The sequence below is a fragment of the Chenopodium album genome, chromosome 3, assembly GCF_948465745.1.
Source record: "Chenopodium album chromosome 3, dcCheAlbu1.1, whole genome shotgun sequence".
Lineage (NCBI taxonomy): Eukaryota > Viridiplantae > Streptophyta > Magnoliopsida > Caryophyllales > Amaranthaceae > Chenopodium > Chenopodium album.
Genome location: NC_137836.1, coordinates 68,741,278 through 68,765,418, shown reverse-complemented (window position 1 = coordinate 68,765,418; position 24,141 = coordinate 68,741,278). Strand labels below are relative to the sequence as shown.

General features: G+C 34.6%; 1 pseudogene; it reads right to left on the bottom strand.

The window, feature by feature from the left end:
* Positions 1 to 9,856: 9,856 nt before the first annotated feature.
* On the bottom strand, positions 9,857 to 23,816 carry LOC145625265 (beta-glucosidase 22-like; annotated as a pseudogene).
* Positions 23,817 to 24,141: the final 325 nt, after the last annotated feature.

The window sequence follows — 24,141 nt, the reverse complement described above, 5'->3', positions numbered from 1 at the left end:
ATTTTGCCCATCATAGAAATAAAGTTGCAGATACTTTGGACCATTCTCATCTGGTAATAAGTCTGGTACAGAATGATATATTTGGCCATGCAGTTTAAAGACATATATACCTTTGTATGTTTCTCTATTAGTTTTACCCCCAATTGAACTAAAAGCAAATAAGTTATTGCATAATCGTGCATATTTTCTAAAATGGAGAGCATCTTCATCTCTTGAAGTAAAAAGCCTCATTAATTCAGGGGGATATTCATTCTCAGCTATTTTAATATCACCATTGCCACAGCAAAAATGTAGAGTTTCAAACTCAAACTTCTTAGCTCCACACTTATCACAGTAAGTAGGTGGAGATAATTCTAGGGGATGCCTAGGTAATGGTTTTCCTATAGTTGCCGCAGGGGTTTCTGTAATAACATTAAAGGGTATTTGAGATAATTTGATTGTGCAACTGTGTATGTGTGCAAAATAGATAAACTGAAATTACTACTAAACCTTACTTTTAGCTGCATCCCTTAGCTGTTTTGAACTTTGGCCATTTGTTGGTGTAGATCTGTGAATCGAAGGCCTCTCTGTAGCATGACCAAAAAGAAATTAAACCAGATCTTATAAAAAAAGACTATATATATATATATATATATATATATATATATATATATATATATATATATATATATATATATTCACTTTGGTAACTCAATGTAAGGCAAATGACCCACTTTCAAGTACAATATATTTCGAAGGTCTTGATTTAGGCTTTTTCGATCTTGGTTGTTCTGCTTGACTGTACAAAGAATAAAGAACCTATGAATTTAGTTCACCAAAATAATAATTTTATTATTTTAAATCATCTATTTATATATATATATATATATATATATATATATATATATATATATATATATATATATATATATATATATATATATTCACTTTGGTAACTCAATGTAAGGCAAATGACCCACTTTCAAGTACAATATATTTCGAAGGTCTTGATTTAGGCTTTTTCGATCTTGGTTGTTCTGCTTGACTGTACAAAGAATAAAGAACCTATGAATTTAGTTCACCAAAATAATAATTTTATTATTTTAAATCATCTATTTTACCTAGTAGAATTATGAGTTGATACCAAAGCACTCATTCGCTTTGATTTTCGACCTTGAAATGATGGTCTCTTAAAATTAATAGGTGCATCAGCTATCATATAAACAATTAAAACAATAACTCAGCAACTCGAACATAAAATAAATATCATAAATGAACATAGCAATGCGCATATAAATAGAAAAACTTATCATAAGAATCATGCAAAATTTTCAGATATACCCATATTACTTTGCTGCAGACCAAGTCATGTCAACCATTTGCATGCACATCTCAACAATTTGCACAAGTTATTAATGATCCCAGTTTATGTCATTAACTGTATAAAGAACATATATAGAAATACTCAGCAGGTGCAGTTAGCAAGATGTTTTTTTAATAAAAAACAAGGTGCAATTTAAAAGGCTCTGCAATTTAAATCCTCACAAATTTGATCAATCTAATACACTAACTTGCATATCTCCTTCAACTCAAGCAAATGTTTACCTGTTCCAATATTTGTTCTGCGTAAACTTCTGTGATTTAAGCCTATAACAATAATTCCTGAATTTTACACTGATCTCGATTTGAAATTGCAATATCCCCCTGTTTTACTGCCACAAAACAAAATAAATGAATTCTACTAATCTACTACATTATTTTGTACCTTAGTAAGAGCATGTGCATATCATTAACAATACTTGCTTTGTATTATTTTATAAAGCCATTGAAGCTTGTCATTATCTCATAAACTAAGTTATACAATCGAAATTTGAATATCAGTATACATAAATAGCTACCATTTACTGCAAACAGAAAAGCTAATGCATAATTAAAACCCGTATTTACATTTTCCATGTAGCTTCAAAAAGATAAAATACTGAACATATTTAACACCAAACATGAAAGAGCATTGTAAAATCAAGAAGACATACAATTAACAATAAAATTAATCAAAGAGCAATATTAAATTAATAAGTCATGAGAACTACAATAAAAAGTTAATCCATTCATTACTCAAGATACACATTACATTATATTTCAATTACAGCCTTCAAGTCTGTTTTCTAATGAAAAATTTCAGCCATTACTACTCATAGACCTAGGCTCTAAGACAAAAGGAAAGATAATAAGCATATATCAATGCTAAATCTAAACACCTATATCCAGGCATACAACTTTCTACCCAAAATACTAATGTAAGTCTCCATATAGGCTAAACAAACTTTGCCCGCTTCCATACAGTCTCTAATTCAGGTATGCCAGAAACCAAAGGTTCAGCAACTCTAACAGTAGAAGAAGATGATGCATCTAATGCTGTAACCGAACGTCTTTTAACTGGAGCAGCTGGAGGCAAACCAATCTCAGGGATCCGAAACCTCTCAGAAGTAGGAGTCAAGCATTCATCAGTAGCAAAGTTTTCCTCTCTGGTAGTCAAATGCTCCTTTAATTGGTAAAACCTTCTCCTTAGAGGACTGCAAGCAACATGCTTCTCCAAAATTGCACCATAATTAGCATCAATGATCTCTAGATTATACTTAGTCACCAAGTAATGAATAGTTCTTTTGGCAGCCTTTTGCCTCGCATCAGCTAACTCAGGACAAGCATCATTATATATGCATTCCATTTCACCTCCATTATGTGGGCAAGACACTGTTAGCCAGGACACAAAGCCCAAATTTTCAACCCAAATATTCTCTAATGGACTCACCTCTGCTCCAGTCCTTGTAACAACAGCTCCTAAAAAGCCTACAAAGTCAATCGTCACATGAACAACATCACCAGATGGTTTTTTGCCCAAAACCTTATGTGCACCAGGCATCACTATCCCCTTTTCACTACATAACTCAACCACCTTATGCTTAAAAAGCTTACTGCATAGCTGATACATCCTTGCTCTATCGGATGTAAAATCATTCACCCGCACCCCAAACTGGTTCATCAATTTCTGCACAGCTTTTTGAGCTGCTCTCTCTTGGGACTCCTCAACTGTGTTAGCTTCCCCACCGAAAAATACAAATTCAGACTTCCCACATTCAGTCTTAATACGAACACAAGCATTATTCCTATCCCTATCTATGAAACCATAAACCGGTTTAGGAAAATTTAAACAATCAATCAATTGACCTAAAAGAGGCCGAAATGGAATGGCAATTTTGCTTGACTGAATAGCCATAACCTGTAACCGAAAAAAAAAACATTTAACATATACATCCTCTAAACTTAAACTACAATCAAAGTGCAACAACTAAGGTAACATATGTAAGAAAACCAAGCCACCTTATAATATTCCAAGTTAAATCACTAATAATAAACTTACCACCAGTAGCTGCAATTAATTTTCCCAGCACAGCCAGCTCCAAGTGCATACACCTACAATTATTCTTTTTTTTCCTTTTTTTTATCCTAAAAAAAAGAAAGAAGAAAAACAAAAAACACAAGGGCAAAAAAAATTAAGCTATGTAACCAAATTGAATGCTTCAGAAATAATACAAATGCATAAACAACTAATTTCAAGTAATTGTTCTATTTTACTTTCCTATAAAAAAATATATAACTGTAAATTCAAATAATTGTACATCAATGTATGTCCAGGAAATTATGGTGCATAAAAGTTCAGGATTCATTAAGTCAATATCCAATGTTGTCTGTACAAATGAGATCCATAAGGAATTAAACCCATGATATTATATTTTTATCAAAATCTAATTAACCAATTACCCCAGCAAAGTTTCACATACAAACCTTTTCTTTCAGACAGAAGATAAAGAAGAAGCAAGTCAGAAAATTGAAACAAACCAAACATGCAGAACACATATATAATTAAGAATAAAGCAAAGGACATATCTCATATATTTTATTAGCCAAAAAAACCAGACCATGTAAATTGTTCTAGTACATCATAAAAAAATATCTTCTCCTAAAAAATTATTAAATAATACACTGCAACCAAAAAAGACATCTGAAATATACTCTAGTTTATTTTTATCATTATTATAGCTTAAAAAAAAAGGGTATTTTATCTCTTCAGAAAAAATGGAACTTAGTACACACTAAAACCCCTCTATAAATTTTTAAATTCACATAGATACACATTACAGCACCAAACCTTCCAAAAGCAATTTCCCCTATCACTGTAGTTTCTGAAGCTAAGTTTATATTTAAATAATAAACTAATAAGACAAATTTACAAGAGACATCACTGTATTTCGTTCATAATCTCTTTATAAAATCCTTAAACAAAATTTATATGAGAAATTAATTTTTATTACACAATGCTAATTCTAATTTTATTTAAATTAGCTAACTCACGTTTATAATCAAAATGAAATACTACAGGTAAATTGAAATGGTACTAATTCTTTAATTAGATTTGCTTAAAAACACTTCTCACGTCTTTATTTTATAATTGATATTTTGATTTTGAATTGATATTTTGATTTTGATTTAACAAATTTCCTACTGACAAATACTCAAGAGGAGAATACCTTATAGCACAAAACAACCAGATCCAAAAAAATACCACCACCAGGTCCTTCAAATTGGGCATATACACCACCATCAGCTCAGCGAATTCGCGCAACAACACCACCATTAACTCCTCGAAATCGCGCAACTACACCACCACCAACTCCTTGAAATTCCGCCATTGACACAGCCGCTACAACACCCACACACAATAAAAAATCAACAATTAATTTACTAAGAAAAAAAAGGAAAAACGAAAAGGAAGAAAGACATAGCTAAATGGGAAAAGAAAGCAGGAAAGAAAGAAAAAGAGTAAGCTGCAAAACACCGACAAAGAAAGAGGAATTGCTGCCACGCGTCAGCCCACTGAGACCACATGCAATGTCAAAGCAAAAAGACGGAAATAGCCCGGTCAACTTGGTCAACCAGAGAAGGGTGCTAAGGGGCAGGGAGGGCAAAACCGTCAATTCTCTGTTCATAAGGAACAGTAAAATTGCTACAGTCTTGGTGCTTGAGGCTTTTATAAGGGTTATAGATTATGCCTTGATTTATGCTATTGGTGCAGAGTGCACTCTATAAACCATGTTATAAGGTCATTTCTGTTTGATATAGTGCCAAATTTTGGAGCATAGATAATATGTAGCAGCTGTATTCCTTTGTGTTGGAATAGTATAAAAGCAAATATGGATATCTTTAGCAATGACTGCTTGAAAATGGTCTAACTTATTAGCATTACTATATCTAACAGTTGCTTGTGAAGTTAGGGTAGAGGGTTCTGAATGAATTAAGTTCAGTTTGGAATCTTGCAGAGGATAGCTACAGGTCATCATTGCGAAGTGACCGCATATTGCTGGAAATCCTGCAGTGTAATCTACAGTAGTGCTAAGAAGGAATATCAATAATTAGTAAGTTGAATTTTGGTAAAAGAATCTTGTATAATATCGATTCTTCACTGTAAGGCCAACTATAAAAAATAAGTATTAAAATATGTACCCATTATCTGCATATAAATAGTAATGCAAGCACAGCGAAGTCATCCCTTAGTCTTTTAAAACTATTATTTTAAAATTGCCAGGAAAAGGACACTGGAGTAGAGCCCAAGTAAGGCATTCCAAACCAAAAACCATACATCACCGACTATAACCTCCTAATTCAAAGACAAAAACACCAAACCTAAGACAGAACATAATACAACAACCCAGGCCTACCAATCAAAGGAACGGCAAACAGCTAAACAAGAACAACATACCAGTCACTCCTGCACAGGCAGCCGGACGAAAGCATCCTACTCCCGCACCTGAACATCCCACCCACAGGCTCCCAAAAACAAGAGCGATACAAACCGAAGCAAAGCCTAAATCAACACAAAAGCAAGTCAAAACCAACTCTAGTAAGGAAAAGCAACAACAACAGCTGTCATTGAAAGCAACGCCACGTGACCACACAGGGGCAAAACCGGCAGTTCATTGAATTCAAGGGCACCTCTGTAATAACACCAGCGGGTACTATTCATAAGCTACAGTTAAAACTTTTGCATTTTTATAAGGTTTAAGGATTATTGTTTTTATTATGCTTTCTTAATTGCTTTATTTAATTGCTTATTGATTTTAATTATGCTTTGTTTAATCGCTTTGATTAGTTTAGTTTTAATTATGCACGAGTAGTTTAATTCTAGGGTTTGTGGGGATCCATGATTAATATGAAGGGATGATTTTTTATTGTTGATTGTTAATGTTTTATATTAATTTCCTATTGATTGATTTAAAACTATGCAATTAGATTAGCGCTGGTTTAATTGTATGAGTTATGCAATATTGATTCGAGATTCGAGAGATGAGAATTGATGTTTAGGCTTACTGTCAATAGGCAGGTTAATTTATTAATGGTTAAGTCAAGATTCGAGAGATGCAATTTAATACCGATAGATTAATTATGTGACTATAATACGTAGCGAAAGCCCTTTGTAATCTGATTAATTTATGCATTGATAATTGATTGTTGTCTTTCATCCTAGAATATTAATTATTGGTGAACCTATTACCCTAGGCTTTTATTTATTGGTTTCTTCTTGCTTTTATTCTTCCCTACTTTTATTCTTCGTAGTATAATTCCTTTAAACAACAACAATTGGTTACTTTAAGAATTTAGATTATAATTAATTAATTAGGAATAGAAAGACCAGTTTCCCTGTGGATTCCACCCTACTTCCCTATCTACTTTAGTTAGAGGACTTAGTTAATTACTTTTGATTAGGTGATACGACTTTAGCCTGTCAACGCCACCGTACTTTAGTGTATGATCACAATGGGGTTCAAGCTAGGGATAACGCTTGAAATATTCCCTACAGTTCGTAATAATAATATACAAGTATAACTTGTATAATCTTGGACTTTCTCATGTATCGAGCCCTTAATCACCGAACTAAATTTCTTCAATTTGGTATTGGGCTTTGAATATTTTGGTCATAAAATACGATCATACTCCAATATCTTTGTAGTGGCTCAACAAACTCCGGAATTATCATAAATCTGCAAATTCCTACAAAATAATACTAACTCTACAAAAACACTAGAAAACGTATATTAGTAATAAAAATAGCTCTGCAGAGCTCAAATAAACACAAATATGACTATGGGACAGGGAATAAAAATATATATATATACTACCTCCGTTACAGGTTATGTGCAACGATTAGACATTTTTCCTCTCTACTTTATGTCAAATCGTTGCACATAACCTGTAACAGAGGTAGTAATAGACTTATCAATAATCCAGATAATAACTCATGCCTTGTGAAAGTCATCAAGATTGCACGATTTACCAAAAAAATAGGTCGTTTTAACAGAGTATTCACCACTCTTGGAAAATGCCCAAATATGTTCATCTCTCGGGGCACGGTGGCTAAGGGGAATAGTCAAAATGCACTTGATGTCACACTCAGAGAAGTGAGCATTTAAGACATCAATCTTCCATTCCATTGTACTCGAGTCAATAAGATCACTGACCATCTCCAAACCCGCAATGCGGCTTGTCAGAATTCTACTCCCAAACTCACCTACTACCCACGCAGCCTCCCAGATTATGATATTCTCTCCATTCCCTACTCTCCAAGGAAGACCATCCTTGAGTATCGCTTTTGAAGTCCATATGCTTGACCAAGAGTAACTCCCTGCCAAACCGAGATACGAGTCCAAAAAAGCAGAATTTAGGTAGCATTTTGCAGCCATTACCCTACTGAAGATAGAGTTCGGATTTTTAAGAAGGCGCCAGGCTTGTTTCCCTAGTAGAGCAAGATTAAATACCCCTCTATCTCGAAACCCCATTCCACCGAGACATTTTGGAGAACACAACACTTCCCAATTAATCCAGTGAACCCTCCTCTTTTGGTCAGATTGACCCCACCAAAATCGTGCAGTCATAGAACGGATGTCATCAAGGACAAAGCTCGAAAGCTTATAAACACCCATTAGATTAGTCGAAATGAATTAAATTACGGCTTTAATGAGAACCTCTTTCCCAAGTCTCGATAGAAGTTTCTCCTTCCAACCCTGCATTTTCTTCCAGAGCCTATCTTTAAGAGCATTAAAAATTATCCTTTTTTATCTCCCAATCAGAGTTGGAATTCCAAGGTATTTCACGTGCATCTCCACTTTTTTTCATACCCAATAATGCAATCAACTCCTCTTGCTTTGACTCACACACGCCTTTGCTAAAAGAGACCACCAATTTCTCATAACTAATTTTCTGACCGAATGCTGCTTCGTATGTGTTGAGAATTTCAACAATTTTTTAGCATTCTTATCGGTTAGCTTTTGCAAATAGAAAAATATCATCGGCAAAAGAAGATGTGATATCATAGGATCATTCCTGCTTTCTCTCGCCCCATGGATAACATTATTTGATACAGCCCTGCGGAGAAGACCTGAAAAAGCATCGGCTACTAGAATAAAGAGATAAGGTGACAAAGGGTCACCTTGCCTCAAACCCCGTGAAGGAGAGACATCACCACAAGGGAAGTCATTATAAAATAATAAGAAATCGATGAGACACAATCCATGACAAGTCGAACCCACCTCTATGCAAAACCAAATCTTGTTAATAGCCCTCTCAGAAATGACCATTCCACCCTATCGTATGCCTTATTCATGTCTAGCTTGAGCCTAATTATACCTTTCTTCCCTCTACTCCTCTTTTTCATAGTATGAAAAATTTCCGGTGCAATCAGGGCATTGTCTATGATAAGTCTTTCGGAAACAAAAGCACTTTGGTTCTTAGAAACCAAACCAGGGAGAATATTCTTCAAATGCATAACAATTGCCTTTGAAGCGATTTTATATAGAACATTACACAACGAAATAGGGCGGATGGTAGAAATTAGCTCTGGGAATTAACTTTGGGAATAAGTGCTACATTTGTGCGATTAATAGCACTAGGAGAGGATTTATCATGAAGGCTATCACAAACAAAGCTAGAAACATCATCACCAATAATGTTCCAAAATTTTGATAAAAAATAGCGTGCATACCATCGGGTCCTGGAGCTTTGCACGGATGATATGAATTCCTAAGTTAGATAAAGTACATTATATTATATAAAGTACATAGTAATTCCTAAGTTGGATATAACATACAACACTAGATAGATATGAATTCCAATTTATTTAACTATTTCTTAAAATTAAAATTAAAATTTGAGCATTTTCAGGAATTTATTTAATATTAGTAAACATATATATAAATTGATACTATAAAACTGTATATTTAATAACTATCTAACAATATTTTTATTTTTTTATTTTTTTGAAAAAATCTAACATCATATTTTATGATAAAGTCTTTTCTTTACCGTGACTTTCTCATTTACTTCCTCTGTTCTTTTTTACTTGACCTGTTTCTTTTATCACGCTTGCTAATGCAAAACTTTAACGGTTAATAACTTTAATTCTCTATAATTAAAAAATATAAATGGTATATATTATGATAGTACTTATTGAAAAGAATTCAAAATGATCCAATATAAATATGTTTTCCTTACATATTATTCACAAAATACGGTCAAAGGAGGGGTGGTGAATAGTGTAAAAGTCAAAGCGGGTCAAGTAAAAAAAACGGAGGAAGTATTAGTTTTCTTCTTTTGTGACAAGGATAACACAACATCTCTCATCTTCTTCAATGTGACATAGCATACTACATTTCATGAATTTGATAAAATGAAAAAATATTTGCAATTATAATATAAAAAAATGTCATAAAAAATGTACATAAATACAATATTTTCTAAGAAGACATTTGTTGATGGAGTGGTTGAGGCCTTAAGGGTGCTTTCTCAAGCTCTCATCATCTCCAAATGTAGAGCGATTAAATTGAAGTTCGATAGTTTGTTGTATCTTCTACTATATTCTTTATTACATGCATTCTTGTGCTTTCTCCCTTTAAAAACTATGAATACCATCTTTGAGACAACTTAGGATGTCTTGTTAGATTCGGATCATTAAAATCAACATAATATATACCGAAAGTATAATCAAAGTCGTACAATAGTTCATATGCATCCATAAATGACCATACAAAGTACCCTTTAGTGTTTGATCCATTTCTGCAAATATAGTAAAATAAGTTAATAGTGGGGTTTTTAAAAAAAAAAAAAGAAAAAAAAAGAAAAGAAAAGAAAAAAAAGTTAATAATGGTATGATGTATCTATGCAAGTACATGAACAATGTCATATTCTAACCACCCAGAATTGATCCTCGAATCTGGATTAGCCCAAAGGGTCAACCGGGTAGAACACCAAAAAAAAAAATGAACAATGTCATATTCTAAGTTAAAACAAAATACGAGTAATATTAGTGGGCCTATTACTTACAAAATATTATTATATATTGTAAGTGGGCCTATTACTTACAAAATATTATTAGTGGGCATATTGATTACAATATTATTAGTGAGGCCTATTAATAGTTTTTGTAGAAGCAAATTTGGTCCATCTAGAATTGATCCTTGGTAAGATAGTTGTTGTTACCTACACACCCCCACCACCCACACACACTCACTAAACAATTAGATCAAGATATTGTCCCTAGATTATCGCAGGCTTAAATATTGTAGTATTTTAAGTGTTTTTTTTTTTTTTTGTAAGGCGAGCTTACGTTAATTTTATGGTAAAATAGCTAATTTGAGGGTATTTTAAAATTTTTTTTGGTAACTTTAACTCCTTTAAAGGTAAATGTTAATTTGCTTAAGTTTTAATAAGAGTTACAAAGGCTACCTAAATTCCTTCTTAAAAAAAAAAAAGTTACCTAAATTCTAATTACACATTTTCTTTGATGCAAAAGAGGGAAAAAATCCGAAACAAACTACAAAGACACTAAACAATAAAACGAGGTGAAGTCACCCCAATACTGTCCTCCTGGATTAGGTTGTTTGTTTCAATTGGAGGATCATTAATATAGATATCACCCTTTCTTCAAGAACGACACCTAAGTTAGTTAATCTATAGGCTACCTTATTACCTTCCCTAAAACAATGATTAAAAACAATATTACAAAAAGATTTAACTAAGTTACAACAATTATTCAAATTGTGGACGCATTCGCCTCCTTGAGCAGTAGCATTCTTGATGGCCTCTATGAAAGCTTGATTGTCCATTTGTACTACTAGCTTTGTAATGCCTTTGTCAATTTCCATTTGAAGTCCTAATTTTAGAGCTAGAAATGATGCCTTGTAAGCATTGCACCTTCCAAATCTTGCAGTAAATGATTTGATAAACGCACAATCTCTTATAATATCACCACCACCGGCCAGTCTTGGTGAGCCCTTGGCTGCACCATCTGTGTTGAGAGCAGCCCAGTCAGAGGGGGAAGCAAGCCATCTTACAAAAATTTCATGCTTAGAATTCCTTCCATGAATACCCGGGTTGAGTAATTGAAGTTCAGAATTGTGAGTCCTCCAAGTTTAATTTCCTCATAGCGATCTCTTATGAAGGCACCTCCAAATCCACCACAAGGTCGTGTCATAGCTAGTAGGACATTTTTTAGAGTAAACGAGTCAATTTGCCTCAAGGTATTTAATTAGCCATTGAGTACAGTTTCCACTAAAGAAAGAATCATAGTTAGCTGCACCACCTACACTTTTCCAAATATGCTTTGACATTAGACAGTCTCTCAACAGGTGAATCAAAGTTTCATCAGCAACATAATTATACCGAGTGCATCTAGGATCTTCAGCAAGATTTCTTCAGTATCTATTTGCATTACTAAGTAGTCTATCATGAAAACAAAGCCATAGAAAGGTGCGTACCCTCTATTAAATAAGAGCACTCCAAACAAGATTCCATTTTGAGCTTTTGGGTGTATCATCATTTTCCTTCATGATTTTAAGGGCATATTTATGGAGAATTTACCATCCTTAGAACCTTTCTAGTACCCGAGATCGCACACTTCCTAATTCTCCACCAATTTGTGTGTTGCAATCATTTCCAGGCATGGTGCAAGGAGCAAATGAGCAAAAATATCCCATTTCCAGCCTTGAATAACATCTCACATTTCTTCCACTATTGCACCATCAATGTCATCAGGGATAACAGCAATTGCGTGGTCTCTTAATGGCTCATCGGACGCCCAACAGTGATCCCAAAACAAAGTAGCACGCCCATTACCTACAGCCACCTTCGACCCCTTCTTCAACCAATCAACATTCTCAGTGATTCCTCTCCATACATTGGACATATTGCTTTTCAAAGTGAACATACCGATATCACACCTACCATGACAATACTTGTGCCTAAGGACCCTTGTCCATAGAGCATTCGATTCCTTAAGCACTCTACATCCAAGTTTTGTCAAGAAAGCCGAGTTTGCTTGTCTAGCCGAATAAATGTCTATCCATCCCTTCTCTCTTGGTAATTGAAGGTGTATGCGCCTTTTATTCTCCGTGCCACCCAGACAAATCTTCTCACCCTTTTATCAATATCATCACACGCTGAATGGGGGATTGTAGCGGTTTGCATTGAGTAGTTAGACATATCATGGTTAAGATGGTGGATTTAGTGAGATTTATGCGCCCCCCGAGAAATAAGTACTTCGTTTTTCATCCAGAGAGGTGTCTGTCTATTTTTTCACACAGATGTGCAAAGTTTTCACGCGTTACTCAGTTGGTAAGATTTGATATTCGTAGATAAAAACTCAGGACTACTGTAGATTACATGCCCAGCCCCCTACTTTTTTCTTCTTGTTGAGTGCACCTGGTTTACATTGTGGGAGTAATAAACTCTCAATTTGTCCAAGCTCATGCGTTGTCCAGAGGCTACGCAGAACCTATCGAAATAGTCTAGCTTGCTCCAAGTTTGCTTCCGCGAACAGTATCAAATCATTCGCTAAGAATAAATTTGATAATATAGGACCATCCCAACTATCATATAACGGTTTCCCATTTTCCCATAATCACCGCCTCTTCCATAACTTGATTCAAACGCTCCATACAAAGCACAAAGAGGTATTAAGATAATGGGCACCTTATCGTATCCCACGAGAAGGATAAAGTACATCCAATTTCTCACCATTCCAAAGCACCCTCATCGAGGTTGAAGTAATGCATTGCATTATTACTTCCCCCAAAAGGTATGGCAGATTCAAATCAATGAGCGTATCCCTTATGAACGACCATTTGAGCGGATCATATGCTTTCTCAAACTCGATCTTTATAGTCATGACTCCTTTGCTACTTTGTTTTCTCTTCATAGTGTGGATCACTTCTTGAACTATGACAATGTTGTCAGTGATTTGCCTACCCGGAACAAAGCTCGACTGTGAATTAGAAACAATTTTCGAAAGCAAAGGTTTAATTTGATTCACGATTGCTTTGGTGATGATTTTGTACGCAACATTGCAAAGGCCGATCAGACGAAATTGCGAAGGTACTTCAGGGTGCTAATAGGTTCTAATTACATTTTTAATAAGTTCTAATAAACTTTAGGAAAAATTGCTCCCATTAATCTGAACTTTGCCCCATCCGCCGAAATTAATCCCAACTTTCGTTTATTATCTATTGCACCGAACTTTGGGGGGTATTAATTTTCGTTGCACCCAGCAGGTCAGCCAACCTGATGTAGCAGGTTACCTAGACACGTGTCAACACATGATAGGTCCAAAAAAAAAAGAAAAAAAAAAGAAAAACAAAAATTAAAAAAAAAACTACCAAACCCAGCCCCCTACCCTTTCCCGGAAAACACCACACCCCCACCCCGCCGGAATTTCGGCCCCCTCCCCGAAAACCCCTCCCCCCGCCATCGAAAACCGCCGCCCAGCCACCCCACCCCTTTCCCCACCCCCGAAAACCCCTCCCCCACCCCCAAAAACCCATCCCTTGCATCGAACACCACCCTTAAAACCCCAGATCCGCCGCCCAGCACTCCCCCTTCCCTCGAAATTCACCCATTTCCTTCCCCCACCCCCGAAAACCCCTCCCCCGTTGCCGGAAAACGGCGCCCATCCCTCCCTCACCCTCGAAATCCATCCCTTTCCCTTTCCCCACCCTCAATTTCACCCCCTTCCCACAAAAACGGCACCCCCTTTCCCCGTCAATTAGCCACGAAAACAACTATGTTAAGGTTGTTTCCGGGGTCTGGGATGGGTGGTGGAGGAAGGCCGGTGGTTTTTAGTGGAAGTCGGGGGTTGTTCGACCGTTTTCCGGTGAAACTAAGGGTCGGGGTTAGGGTGAACGGCGATTGAGGGTGGTGGTGGTGGTGGAGGTGGCTGTGCGTGGGTTTTTTTTTTTTTAATTTGTTTTTTTTTTTAAGCCTATCATGATGTGACACGTGTGCAATTAATCACAAGTCAAGAATGTTTACCTGATTAACCGGTTGCAAGTCATTTGGGTGCAATAAAAATTAATACCCCCCAAAGTACGGTGCAATAGATAATAAACGAAAGTTGGGATTAATTTCGGCGGATGGGGCAAAGTTCAGATTAATGGGAGCAATTTTTCCTAAACTTTACGAGTAATAAGTTAAAATGAGTAAAAATAAGGTAAATAAAATATACTCTCTTGGTATTTAAATAGGTGAAATGTTTCTCTTATAAACGTATGCCAATGCAAAACTTTGACCAATAACATCTTAAATCATCAATAAGTAAAATTATAACAATTGTATATTAACAAACATTCGTTAAGACGATTGCAACAAGTATCCAGGGGACTACCTTTATTCTTATACTAGATAAGTTTCGTGCGATGCACGATATTAGATATTTCTTTGAAACATAGAGTATATATTGTATGTATTCATATTACTTAATTACCTCATATAAGAAAAATATAATGACATCACTTTTTATTTAGGCGGAAAAATTTTTCTTGTAAAGCTGCCATGTGGACAATATGATGACAGCGGTTAGGGGTGAGCAAAAATTTCGGGTACCCGAAATCGGAACCGGAACTGGTTAGGAACTGGCGGGTGGGAACCGGAATTTTTCTTGTAAACCCTTTTTTTTTTTTGACAAAGAGTACTAATAAAGAAATACAAAAACAAAGACAACTAACAAACTACACTAGGCAAAAACACGAAAGTTACACTTGCGGGCAAACTGTATTCGAGCCAAGTTGGAGTACTTGAAATCCACACTAGGCCCACGATCACGTTTTGTACCCACACGAACCACCTGGCAATCTGCAGTACTCGTTGATCCATGTCGATCCAACGAAGAACTCATTTTCCTAAATCGGGGATGAAATAAAGACCTGTGACGGTGAAATGGTCGACCCAAAGCCTTGGCACTCGAATGCAAAGTGGCAAACTGAAACCTAAAATCATAAACTTTTCCCACAAACTCCTGCGAATTCATCCCTCCCATATTATTATCAACATCAGAAAGGGCAGGCATGCACTCCGTAATGTTATGCGCTACTGAAGCACCTAAGGACTGTTGCAAAATGGGAACCGGCTAAGACTCTGTTATGGGCACCGTCTGCCGCTCCTCATCACATGATACCTGAAGTGAAGTAAAGGTAAAGAACATCGCTACACTGGACTTCACATTGTGGGATACCTCTGTTGTAATAGAGGGGATAACCTTCTCCGGATATGAGTGTAAAACCCAAGTACCCGTGGACTGCGAAAGGGGAGCTGACAGGAACTCTGAAGTGGACACCGCCTGTTGCTCCAATCCACCTGAAAACTTAGCTGAAGTAGCAATAGAGGTCTCTGCTTCCCTAGAAGTTACATCTTGGGGGACCTCTGTCTGGATAGAAGTTTGACTCGGGCAAAACCGAATAGACATTAACGACATGGACTAAGAATGGTAGAAATGAATGACATTGCCTTGCTTAACCTGCTGCAAATTTGAGGAAGAAAGCTGAAGGGATGAGCTCGAACCATTTCGAGAAACAAACTCATGCATACGAGGGACCTCAGCTTCCCGACGAAATGGTGGTAAAGACTTGCAACTCTTATCAATACCAACTGAATCTGATTGGAAGTCACATTCCATATCAGCACTCTTTGTATTCATGTCATTACCAACTAAATCTGAATGGAAATCATATTCCACAGCAACACTCTCTGGTGGAAGAGTACAATCTCTATCACCACCATACGAACTAGACATTAATACGGGTTCCGAAACAACAGCTGAACCTAACACGAACCTAACACACTACACTGAAGATCAGCAATCGGAGCAGCCACATCCGCAACACAACAATCCCTTATGACTTGACAACCAACAACACAATCATCGGGCACTTGGACAGTCGACTCAACTTGGATAACAGACTGGACCATCATACCCTTTTGCTTCTGATCAACCAAAGACACATCTTGAATAATACCCTCAACACAATGTAATTTTGTTAACACCTCCGAATTATTAGGATCACCTTTAGAAGCCTTAACCAGATCCTTTCTAGTGGACCGAAGCTTGCCTAATTCTTGAAACGCAGAGGCCCTCCTATAAAGAGCCTTAATATGACGAGAATCAAACTCTAATACAAAGGAACAAAGCTTAACAACAGCAGAATAATCAAGAAGCTTCAAAGCACAAGCTGCAAGATTGAGATGCAAAGCAAATGCCAAAGATCGAAACGAAGAAAACGCTTCCACGGAACATGGCATAGTAAAACACAACAATTTACTAGCCAACTCATACTTAGAAAAGGCAAGTTTAAACTTGCCATCCTTAAACAAGGAGTTCCCTTACTCCTTGAACTCCGAGGAACAAACAGCAACATCACCAGGATTATCCATAGAGGAAAGAAGGTGGAAAACTCTTTCATTATCAAAATCATCGGGAAGATGAAAAGAAATAAAAGCAAGAAATAACTCCATGTTGAGACTCAAACTCTAATTAAACTAAGAACCTAAAAAACAAAATAGAACAACAAACAAACCAAGGAGGAGGATTGGAAACTCCACCAAACACAACTACTCGAGCGACTTCTAAAAAAAGAAAGGAAAACTGTAGAGCAAAACAGTAAATAAAATCAATAAACTCTTTAAAAGAGACAAACTAACCCAAGAAAAAATAACAAGGAACTAGACAAATCCTAACAAGGTATTTAAAAAAGAAAGGAGGCAAATAAAAATCATCCATGAACAGAAAAAAAAAAAACATGAACGTATAAATTAAACAAGGGAAAAAAGCAAGAACATAAAACTAAAACAAGATCATATAAACAACACAACCCATCCCAACTAAAGGAGAAACCAAGATCTAAAAAGGAAAGCAGTAACCAAATAGAAGGGTAACAAAGCACCCAGAGAAGATCGGTTTGCCAGCGGAAGGAACCCCCAGCGACCAAGAACGAGAAGAGGGTTGAGGCTCACCGGCGAACGGGAAGTGGCGAGGCCTAGCTAACCCAATTCGCCGGCGAGCAGGGCCAAGCGGTGGGAAGTAGATAAACGTAGGATAGAGAAAGCGGTGGAAGCGGTGGAAGCAGTGTGAGACGATTAGTTGGTAATTCGATATATGACAAATAGCCGTTATCATAGGATTTAATAGAGCCTTACCTCATAGCATTAAACAAACTCCCAATATGGGCTTCTAAATATTCAACCCTAAATGTATCATTTGTAGATGTATTATAATTTTCCACTTGACCTGCAACCAATTTTCATTTTAACTGCAATTAATTTCTACTCAATACATATTTTAAAAAAAATTAAATGAAAAGGAAGGAATAGGAATACCATTTTCATGGATATAGATAAGAGGATTTTCATAAACATCCTTGTAATATTCCAATACTCGCTCTAAACCCCATGGTTCATTTGGAAACATAAACTAGGAATTATATCACAAGTAAACATGTTAGACATTAATAAATCAAGAATAATACACAAATAGAACCACATCATAATGAAGATGGAATAACTATAAGCGTATAGCACCTGTATGTCAGCAAACATATAGGATGACATTCTTGAAATTAAGTTGAGGTTTGTCACATTAAAGTAGGCCAAGATGGAAGGAATTTTGGTAGAAAATATGATGGTAAAAAGTACCACTAAGTGCATCATAGTACACAAAAAGTAGTATTGAGATAAATTATACTTAATGGTACATTATACATGCATAATAGTACACATGAATGTACCACTATAGCATAATAGTACACATGAATGTACTACTGTAGAAAAACATCAAACGAAAAAAAAAAAAAAAAAAAAAAAAAAAAACTAAAACTAAAAAATCCCAAAACGCCCTTCTATATACATGCTAAATAAATAGGTGCTATGCGCCTATATACACTCATGAAGATGTTTGATTTTAAAACTCACCTTTTCTAGCAATGCATCGAAATCAAAATCTATAAGAAAGAAGGTTATTAGTATTTGACATAATAATTAAAAATAAATAAATAAAATTGTTAGCTTCGGTGCATTGAGGAACACCAGCTTTGACTAGCAACTAGAATAAAATGGAATTAAATTGAAAATTCATGATAAAATCATGCGCAAATCGTTGTATTTACTGTTAATTATCCTCGATATTTCTTTTTTAATCTTCTTATACATAAGTGACACCTGTTAACACCCATTATAATAGTTAGTGATATTCTGGTGACTGGTTAAAGTTAGTGAAATTTTTTTTTTAATTGATAAGTACTTAGAAGGTGTAAAGCATACATATCCACTCCACTTCAATGTCACCATAATAATCTCTTGGTGATATGAAATAATAGTGAAAGGTTTGATATGAATTTTGATGGATATAACCTTCAATCGCAGTTGAAAGGTTTGGAATCTTGAGTCTCGGTCAAGAAACGCTAAGCAACACGAGCTTAAAACCTAGTTTAGGCCAAGAATACACAAGCACAAGCTTACATAAACCTTTATAAATTTCAAATCAATCAATCATACTTTTCGTTAAACACCATCACGTATTTATAAGCTAAATAATTAGCCTAAAAATCGGTAAAACAAATTCTAATCTAATTAGGAAACTAACTCTAACTTGTAAAGATAATATTTTGCAAATATGATCTTTAAAGTTAAGCTTATCTTATACTAACCGAATTAAACTAACAAAAATATCCTAATAAATTCGGTCATCTAATAATAAACTAAAAATAACAATAAAAATAATTATAATAACAATATTGATGCCTTGGAACCGCATCACTTGGTGTTGGATTTGTGGAACTGTTCGTAGAGTTGTCCGCGACCATCATGATACTATAGTAATTAACTCCAATAAAATCAAATGATCCCTTCAATAATTTTGATTCTTCTTTTGTGAAAGCAGGCAATTTGGTGCCAGCATTTTTCTTCATTATTTCAGGGTAATCACCATATGTCAAGGGATGCATAAACCTAAAAATGAGCAACAGAGCAAGGATAAAAGTTAGCATGCCACATGATTTTGATATCTTAATCTAATATGTCAAGTATAAGCATTAGATATGCTCCGTATTTTTTTAAATAGACATTATTGACAATTGTTCAATTTGTACGTTCATGCTTAATGTATTACTTTGAGTTCTTTATTATAGTTAGCCTTTAAAGCTGCGTCTATTATAATCCTTTAATTTGGAGCTTACCAGCCAATAAGAAAATCGTAGGATCTTCAAGCAGCTTCTACATCTTCTCGTTCATTCGTAGCAGGAGACATATGGTAGGAAAGGAGATGCATCCCAACAAATCCAAGTTGTTTAGCCTATATCCAATTGCATTAATAACATAAATATAAATCATGGAAGAAAAGGCGTAATAATAACATGATATCATACATTCATACAGTCATACCTGATACTTTTTCTTATAGCACCTAACAGCAGATCCATGAGCCAACAATAGATGGTGAGCAGCAATATATGGTTCAATCGTCGAGTCTCCTCTACTACAACTATGTGATCCGAAAGGGGGAGAACATCTCGCTGGAGGTGTAATTCCTACGTCGTAGCCACCAAAGACGAAGATATTCGCCTCGTTGAAAGTTGTCCATTGTCGAACCCTATCACCAAATTCTCTAAAGCAAATGTCTGCATATGCTGTGAAGTCTTCTCTGCATTCACATATCATGTATCACAGTATAATTATTGGTATGTATTTAAAAATAAAAATAAAAAATTGACACCAAATTAATTAGAAACTATAGAACAAGATCATTTAGACCATGTTTGACAAATTAAAGTGAATTTAGAATCTTTTAAATTGTCCCCTGTAGATATGAAATTTTTATCATGGTGGCGGATGCACCATACTCCGTGCATCCGGTTTTCCTTAAAAAAGGCGGAATGAACATATAGTTGTTCAGTAAAGAACATATAGTTGTTCAGTAAAGAACATATAGTTATTTTTATAAAGAACGTCACATATGGTTGTTTTGTAATGAACACATAGTTGTTTTGTAAAGAACATATAACTATTTTGTTAAAAAACATCCAGCTTTATGTTCTTTGTATATATTTAAAGAACATCCTAATATTAATAAAGAGCATGATAATATAATGTAATGAATATTATTTTTATTCAAAAAAGAATATAATAGTATTTTTAAAGAACATCTAGCTTTTCAATCTTTAAATGAATTGTTTGTTCCATAATTGAAGAGTTTTGGTAATTATTTCCCAATCTCAATTTAGAAATTTGTATATTTCCTCACATTTAATTTCACTTGTTTGAATTTTTTAGAGAGAGGAATAAAAATTTTAGAGAGAGAAATAGAAAATTTATAGAGAAAAAGAAATTCTTCTAATAGAAGACGATGGCTGAGCATTTGGATCGAGTTTCGTGGTGCTTTTAATTATTGTTTTGTTAATGGAGTGATTTTTAATGAATTGAAAGTGAATATGTGGATTTGTTAATCAAAAGATCGTTGGTAATTTTGAAAGAAATTTTGTATTTATTTTTCTTTAATTGTGTTACTTTAGATATGAATTTGAATATTTTGTAATCATAAAATTCATTGTTTATTTTACTTTTTAAAATTTGATGAATCTGGATATAGCTGTTGAATTTGAGAATAATGTGACAAAGGTTGAAGATGATGTTCTTTATAAGATAGTGTTATGTCCATTTCTTTAATTTTTACAATTCTATAACATGTTCTTTTCACCTTAACTAAATGTTCTTTTCATTTAGCTAAATGTTCTTTACATCTCTATACAATGTTCTTTCCGTTTTTTTTTTTAAGGAATGCACCATGTGCATGGTACATCCGCCTCCACGAACCACTAATTGTTGTAGATAAAACATGATTTATTTGTTCTAGATAAAACTCGATTTATTTGTTCAAAGCCAATGGTCACATATAAACTCTCACAATATATTGTTTTAATTTTATTTTCTAAATAATACGGAGTAATAAAAGTGAAAAAGTAAAGGGGCACAGAAATATATGAAGTTGTGAGAGGAGATTAACTTCAAATCAGGGCCGGGGCTATAGGATAATATTTTTGGGCCCTGTTCAACTTATCAAATTGGGGCCTTATATTCAATATATATATGGATCTTGCTAACGAGCGCCCCGGGGCGTTAGATAAGGATAAATTATATTGGTTGAAATGGTATTAAGTTAGGAATTCATGACAAAATCATGCGTCGTTCGGTGTAATTAATGTTAATTTTACTCTAATATTTGCATTTTAATTCTCTTATCTAACGCCCCGGGGGCACTCATTAGCTTTTGTCTATATATAACAACCATTTATTTTTCATAAAATTAATTCATTCATTATGATTATTAAGAATTAAGTTAATCTTGAATATTTTTTTTTATTTGTAAAATTGAAAGAGCTAGTAAAATACATATATAAAGAATTTGTGGAGAAAATCAACGGTATTTTTATTAATTTCATCTTAAAATTGGAGAAAAGGGGGGGAAGAGTAGAAGATTTTGGGTTGGGAGTACCAATGATACACGGAACGCGGGACGACGGCGCGTTCCGCGAACCAGGACACGTGTCCCGAAACGCGAAACTTACTCGTTCCGGTTCGTGGTGGTTCGCGATCTGGTTCGTGTTTGATAGGGTACCCACTTATAGGCAAAGGAATCTTCTGTTTTCTTGAGTTTTTAAATTTAGTTAAAGCTTCAAGTTCTATTAATGGAGGAAAATGAAAAAAGAAGTGACTAGAAGGAAGAAGAAGGGTCCTTGACGCTGTAAATGATTAAAATAACCCTAACCTAATTTTTAAACAAAATGGTGGACCCCTCCCTTTTTATCTTTTCTTTTTACTGTATTATTTTATTACTAGCACCTTGTTTGTACTCCATGTAGTCATGTATAGCTGTAATTTTTTCTTTTTATTATTATCTTATTTTTAGTGCCTAGTTTTTAGGTATGTACTGATAGTAGTGTACAATTATATCTTTTTATTTATTTTTTGGTTAATACGAAGTAGTTGATTACGAGTACTTTTCAGTTTTAGTGATTTAGTCTAATAAATTTAAAGTCTAATATTCCCTCAAAAAAAAAAAGTCTAATAAAAAAGAAAATTCTAATTAAAAAAAATTCGAGAACTAGAGTCATACGTTCCGGGAACTCTAAAGCCTACGTTCCCCATTCCCGTTCCCGTCCCACGTTCCAAAACGTCCCATGTACCGTGTAACATAGGTTGGGACTGTAAGTTTAAAATTGGAATTATATTGTTTAAAAATTAATAAGGGGTGAATTAATTTTAGGTAATTGTTAATTTTGAAGAGGAAATAAATGTAGATTGAAATATTTTGGGAGAAAGAAGGGCAAGATTAAAAGATTTTGGTTAAGATTGAAAAATTTGAGGAGTGAATAATTAAGGAAATGGCAGAGACAAGATGAAAATTTTTAGGAGAGAATAAAGGGAAATAAGGAAGGGAAGATTTTTTATGCAGTTGTTCAATGAACATGGACATTCTCTAGTATTGCTTTCCAAAAAAAGAGTGAAATTTGGTTTAAGGAATTGAAACTTAAACCTTTATTTTAAAAGTAGCACTCAAACCATCACTCCAATGTTATTTTTCTATTTTAAAATGAAACTAATATAATACCTCCGTTAATTGTTATCTGCAACTTTGGAATATTTAATATCTCTCAAATAATACCCCAAAGTTGCAGATAACAATTAACGGAGGTAGTACATATATCCAAAATTTGGGGCCCCTAGAAATTGAGGCCCTATTCGGTCAATCACCCAGCACACCCGTAGAACCGCTCCTGCTTAAAATGTTAATCTCAGAGATTAAATGAGCTCCCTCTTTATTAAATCGAGTGATGAGGAAATCATGTCGTATGTTTAATTATAAGAAAATTAGGTCTAATGCGACTATTTGTGACAGTGCTATATATGTTATGAAACAGAGTGTATAAGTTATAAACTAATTATTATGACAAAGTACATACATGATTTTTTTATTGAGGAAACCTTCATACTCATCCTCAAGGACCTGAGGTAAATCTGTGTGCATTATAGTAACATGTGGCTCGATTCCTGCGAGTTTGAAGTTAATTTAACATTCTATTATCGTATTATATAGCCTAATTAACATTTTATCAAAGATGTTAATACTATGTATTTCAATTAAAATGTGTTTACAGCTAGAAAAATGTTACCATGACTAATAAGTTCATTGATGAGGTTGTTGTAGTATGTTAAACCTTTTGGGTTAATAGCTCCTCTGCCATCTAAAAGAGAATTAAGAAAGTGTATAATAAGTTTATCTAAATCATAAACTTTATTATTGATTAATTTGATAAATATGGTGGTAAGGTATGAAAATTGGTACTTGGAATTAATCTCGACCAAGAGATTGAAAATCGGTAGGCATCCAATCCTGTCTCTACCATGAGTTGAACATCGTCCTAAAACCATTAATCATAAACATTAATAGATAATAAACAATAATTATTTCAATTGAATTAAGTACATTATTCAATTATATCAATCATAATAAGATTCATATTCTCTTAAGGTTGAAACCTGAATTCATAGTATTAGTAAGGTGGGTCAAGCAAATCAAGGGGAAAAACTATAGAAATTCCTTTTCTTCAAGCAGTTAGATTGTCAATTGATAATACAAGTTGTAACTCATCAATCTAATGTGTTAGTCGTATTCTATTTTTTGTTTTATCTCTGTCGGGTACAGGTTATACAACTAGCTCCAACTCATATGTGCAATTTTATAAC